Here is an 8,406-nt window from a genome sequence, read left to right as displayed (position 1 = left end):
TCATGAGTATCGAAGTTCGCAAAAAATGTTGCATGTTGATCGAGTTTAAAGCTCGTTGGAGTTGTTGCTTCTGAGGTTTGTCAGCAACAATGATCCATTGTATAATATTGCAGACAAGGATTGCTTATGTCATTAATGTTTAGCCGTGCATCACATTGCAAGCACCTAAAGCCTCAACCTTGTGAGGACTTAAGTCTTGATTTATCCCAAGCATAAAATATCTCCTTGCACGTGGGTATAAATACTTGCATCTATATGCAAGCATAAAATCTCATCTCAACCACAATCATAACACATGATTTTAATCCAAAGGCTTGTACTCACCATAAGAAACATGCCAGCCTCCCCTAACAACTAGCACTATAACCTTGTTATAATGCGTGCATAAAATCTTGCCACAGCCGTAAGCACACTACATTGCACTCAAGCCTCGAGCATCACCGGTCCATTACTTGGCAAAAAAGTCTTGCCTAACAGGTGAGCAAACTCATTCCATGTTACCATAGTTGGGGTCGTCTTTGTATTAGTTTTGCAAGCAATGGGGCGAGCTGCGTTTTACTATAATAATAACTCACACTTGGGGGTGAGTTACGTCATTGGCGGTCGATGCAGAAGGAAAAACGAACTTATTAGCCCTACAACAAGTTGTAAGTTAAGAAGGGGCGATATTCATTTCCGTTAACTTAAAAGAAGGTTATGGAAGTTTTGGATGACTTGCTGCCCAATTTACTTGCATATAAAGTTTATCTTAGAATAAGGTCTAACATATAGACTATATAAATACATAGGTTTAAATCCTACGGGATAGTTTCTCTATGCTCTCTAACTCAGAGAAAAATCAATCTTACGCTTATATATAACATCTCCCTATGAATTCATTCGTGGATATAGACATAATTCGCTGCTATGATAAATTCTTGTCTCTTTTATTTATTTTTAATTCATGTTCCAACGATAACACACTCATCATATCATTTTTATTTTATTTTATTTTATACAACTCACGGAGAACAAGACCTTAAAGGACAAAGAAAACGAAAAGGCTAAAACACGATGATACAAAAATAAATCATATTTTGTGTCGAAAATTATTTTTGGTACAAACAGTTTGATGTCGTGATACCAAAACTATGAAAAATAACCTCTAAGTGCAGTTTAGCAAACAGAGGACGACAGCCTTATCTGGATGTACACAAAAATACAATAACCGATCAAATTCAACCATATTATGAATATATGTTTGCCATGTACTGTGGTAGTTCTATCCCTTTGTGTTATTAACTTCTTTAGGACTTCTTTTATTCGTCGAAAAGATACTTGTAGTTGCAAGTACTTGCTCATCACAAAGAGCTATGCATTCATCCCTTCATTGATTAGCTCTTATCTCTCTCTTTGTTATGACTTAAGACTTGTCGTATTACTCCGTCTGAACAAAGACACCTTTAACAAACTTCATACATATTGGAGGATCAATCTTAGCTAGGGCGAGAATGGAAGAAGGTAAAGTCCATAACCCATCTCCACAAATCAAACCGGAGGCAACTGCAGGAATCATGACACCAGCTTTCTTCCTATCAACGTTCTCCCACACAAACACTATCAAACTCCCCAAACACATATCAATTGCAAAGTAGGCTCCAACCAAGAATGGAACTGCCATAGCCATCGGAAGAGGTACAAATTTACCGATGCCTCTTGGAGTATAATCTCTCAACAAATTAGATCCCACAGCAAACGCGAAGAACCCGTAACAGAGCTGTAAACAATGCTTAGGTAGCAGCTGAAAACCCTTGAACACCTAATATTTCCATGTTTCGATATATTAAAGCATATGGAGCTTTGTAAACTCCATCAGGATTTCCAATATCAAAAGCTTTATAGTAGAGAAAGAAACTTAGAGGAGCTACTACGCAACCCATTACGGTTCCAACAGCTTGACTCATAAGCATGGAACGTGGGGAAGCTAGAGTGAGATGAGCGGTTTTGAAATCGTGCATCAGGTCAGAAGAAATGGAAACCATAGATTTGATGAGTCCACAACCAATTAGTCCAGCAACGACACCGTGTTCTTTTCCTGCTAAAGCGGATAGAATAAAGAGAGAAATTTTGCCGTAGTTATAAGCCATGTTTATATCTGTTAGACCGGCACCATATGCATTGCAAAAACCAAGGGATGGAGCCATGATATAGGCTGTGACAACATAATACCATTTGAGTTGAGGGAACATAAGTGGCATCACGATTGTGGAGATGATTGAGAAGATTATGTATCCTACACATGCTAGTTTGACAGGAATATTATCTCTCATGAATACTTCATTTCTATGAAGATCATCAGGGTTTTGAGTTTCGTTTTCTCCATCTGATGAGAATAACAAGAAGTTAGTAGTAAACAATGATAAACTTAGGATTAGAGCTCATTGGATTTTTCTCATTTACCTGTCTTAATGCCTTTGCTCTTCAATCTCGTATGGATGCTTATGCTAGTGATAACCACTACTTTGAGAAAATTGTACAACCCATCACCGAGAATAAGTGCTACATCTATAAATACCTGCATATGAGAAAAATCAAGCAAGCCGGTTATTGAGTACAAAATACACCCTTCGATCACCAACCGCAAAAATTCGAGACTATATATGTCAGGTTCACCGAGTGTACCATCTTAATTCCATATTACTTATTCCTTGCAAAGCCTTGGGAAGAAATTTTAAAAAGTTCTAGAAATGCAAATTATTCGTAGCTAGGATTTGTAGTTTTGGGATAATGTAAAATTAACAAACCTAATAGCCGTTTAAGATTTTCATGCTACTCTCTGATATGTTTTCTAGATACCAGTTTCCTTTTAGTCCTACAATCAATGGCCACATTACCCCCCAAGAAATCACTGCTCCGAAAAGTAATGACAAGTTCACTAGATGTGAACATATCATTCCTGCTCCAACATATGTACTACTAAAATTGAAGTAAATTCTGCGACAAAACAAAAAGACGGCTAATGTTAAATAAATAGATATGTATACTTGGGAGCATTATGGGGATGGGATACTACTGATACATACGTTTGTTTGTAAGCTTTCATTCCAAAAGTAGGGAATTCTACGAATCCACATTCTTCTCCACCCGAGTAAAACCATTGGAAAAAACCCCAGAAAAAACTAATCGAAAAGAACTTCGTAAACCCTTGAATTCTTTTCCTGGGTGAAGGTAAAAAAATAGATATTTAGACATAGTTTTTAAGTTCAAATCTAGTTAATTAGATAGAGCGAAATAGAGTTACTTTGCATTTTTGTCTTCATTTGGAGAGTGGAAGTCGTTGATGAGAACTCCACTAGCAGTACCACTTGGATATGTTAACTTGTAGTCAACTATCATAATCTGTTTTACAACAAAGAGACTGCGTTAAACTATAAACGGTTATGGCTACGCTATGTTACATAAACATTGATTAGAAAATAAATCAGTTTTAGCAAAGCAATTTTTGTCTTCTTGATTATTTCTTGGTCTTACACCTTTTCTGGTGATATGATTTACGTCTAGTATAAATTTTTACGTGCGTAGATGATTTCTATTATTACCATATCACTTTATATTGCATCTCACAATCACTTTATTCTCTCTTGTTCCACCAAACTAAACTTCAACGAATATAAGTTGTCTTCTTCTTCTTTTCGGGGGTGAGGATATTTTGGATGGACCATATGACAGTGCATGAAAAGTCATCCCGGCCATATTCCGAATCTTCACAAAGTAGTGACGCCAAGAGGTTCTTTACAAAATATTCTACTCAATTCAGACAACTCCTTTTTTCATGTCCATCCAAATTAAGAATTGACTATGGAATCCATGGACAGTGTCTATTAGTTAGCAGACGCATACCACACGCTTGATTCGGTAGTCATAATCACTTAAGAAATGTCTAAATTATATGAATAACCATATTTTCAGAAAATTTGACAATTATTGGGAAAAAAAGATAGCAGCGTTTTCTTTCCTACTCCCACTTTTTATCTCAACTTCTCGCACTCCCACTATTAATTAGCATTACAGTATACTATCTAACTTTTAAAACCAAAAGATACATAAATCTCGACGGTCGACCAATACAAAACTGAGTTAGATATGCTAGAGACATGTGCAAAAAGGAGAAGTTATACAGGGTAAATTAACGAAGAAACCAAATAGAGTATATGTTAACTAGGTTGTTAGTAACTAATATAGCTGCTTAAATATTGAGGATTTATTTAACAACAACGATGATGACTACATCGGAAAAGAGTAACCTTAAAATATTACTTACCTTTCTGAGAGAAACCAAAGCTAAAAAGCCAACAAAACAAGTAGTGAAAAGAAAACCAGTTATCCAACCAATTCCAGGTTCTATGTAACTCCCAGGTGTATTCCCTTCTGTATCAACTCCTGCTAGTTCATATGTTTTCTTATTCAATCCCAGTAAATATGACCCAAACCCTCCTGCAATAGTATCAAAATTTCAATAAGAAAATGTAAAACCAAAAAGAAAAATGATGCCAAGGAAAGAAATCAAAAAAGTTCAAACCTCCAAGAGCAATACTGTAGCATGCAACGGAACAAGTTTGAATGATAGTGTTTTCTTGTGGTGTAAACGGAGTAGAAGAAAGACCAAACTTATTAAGAAGTTTCGTCCATGATCGAATAACCACAAATGCAACGAGAGCAGCAGGAACGTTTAGATTTTGTGTTATACCAGTAGTAAGATTAAGCTTCATTATGATTATACTATATAGACTACCAATAACAAAACTTGTTATTAAACCGCGTAAAGTTATCTGTTTCTTCCATGGCTGAATTTTCTTCACCAATTCATCCTCAATCATATTCTTACTAAACTTATCATCATGTTCTTGATGTTGTTCTTCGAGCACTTCTAAATTATTGTTCTTTATCGTCATCTAGGTATCCTTCTAATTTTCTAACTTCGTCTCCTCACTCAATAGCTAATTTTCTAATAGCTACGCTGTTTGTTTGCACAGGAGAGAATAAATATACAATTGAGTAGACTTGGAAACGAAATCTATATTTACTTTTTTTTATGGGTGAATATATTATCTAAAAGACGTGATAGATGCATGAGGCATAGCAAACAATAAGTTGGAAGACCATCATATCACATGGCATTGTATCAGTGAATGCTCCATATGCAGACCATTTATAGAGAATTCGTCGGTAAATGCATCTCTATCTCTTGGTGGACAGGACAATCATATTTTCTTTTGTGGGATTGGCAGAGATGAGAGTTATCACTATTGCACTTACAAGTTACGAGCACGTGCATTACACGGCAGCTGTTGCCCTCTTGGAATTGTAGGCGTGAATTTTGAAACTGATATCTGCGTTATTTGCATCACCAATTTCGTAATAGATACAAGTGTTCTTAATGGAAGCACGTATCAATTGCCACATATTTAGGAACTACTATAAGCATTCCGATTGGAAGAATATGTCTGATCATGGTTGAAGTAAAAATACGTGTAGTAGACGAGAAGTACGAGTACACAAGAAATAAGGCGGTATACCAAAATCTTAGTATTTTATGTGGGGTTTTGTCATTAAAAGGGAATTTGTAGAGCATCTAACTAGGTTTAACAGAACCCCTAAATGAATGCCAGATATTAAAAGACCAAGTATTCTAAACTAGAGGTGTAATAAAATGGTCGTGCCAGCACGAGCACGACCCTGCACAGCATGCTAAAATTTGAGCCCGTCCGAGCATGGTAACTTCGTGGGCTATGCTGAACCAAACTAATTGGCACAATGACACAACACACGGCACGGATAAGCACGTGCATAATGCAGTGCATCATGTTAAGAAAACATGTCATAACATACATAAGCACTACACAACATAATCTAATACATCACATTTCGTGTATCATCAGACAAGAGTACTCTCGATCTTTTTCACTTTCTCTACTTTTAATCTTTTCCACTAATTTCTTTATTCTTATCAACACATGTTTCTGTTATAATCCCACCTTTGAGTCGTGTGGACTTTGGAGGGTTCACATAATTGATTCCCTATAAAAGAGAAGACTGCCTAAAAATATCTAGATAGATAGATGTAGATGTTGCAAATTGATGGGCGAAGAAATGAAGCATAGATAATTCTCCTTAGGAGGCTACAGGCTATAGCCCTCCATTGTTATGTCAAAGACTAAGGTTTCACAATTGTTGGATGCCCATCTACTACGACTTCTTGTGTTTGGTTGTTTTTATGTAAAGTTACATGTCAATGACCCAAAATACAAAGTTGTTGGTGACCAAAATGTCTTCATCAGAGAGGAATGGACCTTAATGTTAGGGAGGGGCAAGCAAATTTAAGATGACAGTGTATAAATCCAAACCAAGTTCGGGCTAAATACAACCTAGAGAGAATAAATATAACTGAGACGGTTACAGTTATAGGTTGTGACTAAATACAATCCCTCCAACTTTGACATTGCCGAAGAGTTTGTCACCTCCATATGCCATAGCGACCACCAACATCATCATCATCTCATCATCTCCATCATCAATATTTGATTATCTCAACTAAAGGAAAAAATAAAAAAATCCTAACAAATTTGATACAATTTCCATAGAGGATGTCAGGATGATGATATATATACCGGAAAATAATGAGATTATTTATTATGGCAGGACTTTACTCGTCATATATCATGTATATTGTACATGCTATTAAATTTGTGTATGCTTCCAAATAGGATAAAAAAATATGCATATATGAACAACTCCAATGGGAGTACAAATAAATTTGTTTGTGGTGCTAGGTGAATGAGCAAACTGAGTTTTGTGCCGTGGAAGGGTGATTCATCGAAGCAGAATAAGCCGAGCGTACCAAATGGGGTCGGTCGTCCCAACATGTAAGACACTCTGTATGGTACGTCAAATGCTACTATTTCACCAACCCCCACGGATATATTTTGTTTTATACCTATGTATACACAATCAACTCATCGATTTTAAACACACTCAACTACATTCCATTCTCTAATTCAACAAAAATATCTTCCAATTAATTAAATACATCTCTTGTTTTCATTCGTTTCATTCATTATGAATCCTGATATGGAAAATGCTGAAACTCAATTATTAGCGGAAACATTTTTCCAACAACAAGAAGCGTTTATGTAGTAGCTAGATCAAATGGATGGAGATTCAGACGATGAGAGATCCAGAACCAACGCCATGCTACAATTATACACTGGACAAGTTCCACGAGATCCAGAACCATGAGCCGTATTGAGAAGAAAATGTACGTGGAGGTTTCGAGAGGAATGTCACGAACAAATGATACGTGATTATTTTGTCAATAGAAGTGTCTACTCTGATCAAGATTTTCAACGTCGCTACCAAATTATGCCACAACACTTGGTTATGCGGGTTAATGGAGAGCTTTGTCGGGTAAACCCTAAATTTAACTATCAATTTGATGCACGAAACATACAAGGGCATAGTCCTGAACAAAAGTTCACCGCAACCCTTAGGATTCTAAGTTATGGTGTTCCTGCGGATGCTTGTGATGAGTACATTTGTATGGACAAAACAACTGCATATGATAATCTCAAAATGATTTGCGAAACTGTGGTCAACCATTTTGGTCCACGTTTTTTACGGCACCCCCCCCCCCCCTCCGCAAGATGATGTCAACCGAATACTAGCTGAGAATAGGGGGAGACTTTCTCGGAATGCTTGGTATCCTTGATTGCATGCATTGGGTGTAGCATAAATGCCCATATTCTTGGCAAGGTCAGTATAAGGGCCACTACACGAAACCAACCCTGGTTTTGGAAATGGCAGCTTCTTATGAATGTTGGATATGGCATTGTTTTTTTCGGCCTTTCGGGTTGCAACAACGACATCAATATCTTGCACATATATTGTTCGAAGAATTGAAGTATGGAAATGCTCCAGCTGCCAATTTCACCATCAACGGTAATCATTATAACATGGGTTTTTCTGGCGAACGGAATTTATCCAGTGTAGTCAACTTTAGTTCAAGCTTAAGATGAGATACATATAAACGGGGAATATGTCTGTGCTCAACGGTTGTTTAACAAAAGACATACGACATCTAGAAAGGATGTCGAACGAGCATTTGAAATTTGGAAGAGAAAGTGTCATATAATTTGAGGACCATATCATTCGTTTAAACCAATATAAATAAATAGAATTATGTTCAACAATGCATTATTTTGCACAACATGGTAATCGAAGAAACTCGACGGTATAAAACTTGGGTTCATTATCTAGATAAAGATTTGAGAAAAGAAGTTCAACCAGCATGGGATGTGCCTTCCAGAGATTATAGAATGGTGGAAGAGAAAATTCAAAACAAAGGTTTACATTTAAGACTAAGGGAGGATC

At 36.5% G+C, this 8,406-nt stretch overlaps 1 pseudogene; it reads right to left on the bottom strand.

Moving 5' to 3' along the window:
• Positions 1-1,054: 1,054 nt before the first annotated feature.
• On the bottom strand, positions 1,055-5,266 carry LOC113301532 (annotated as a pseudogene).
• Between the last annotated feature and the right edge of the window lie 3,140 nt (positions 5,267-8,406).

Source organism: Papaver somniferum, chromosome 8, assembly GCF_003573695.1.
Source record: "Papaver somniferum cultivar HN1 chromosome 8, ASM357369v1, whole genome shotgun sequence".
Classification (NCBI taxonomy): domain Eukaryota; kingdom Viridiplantae; phylum Streptophyta; class Magnoliopsida; order Ranunculales; family Papaveraceae; genus Papaver; species Papaver somniferum.
Note: the sequence above shows the minus strand (reverse complement) of the source record. Positions and strands in the feature narration are given on the sequence as shown.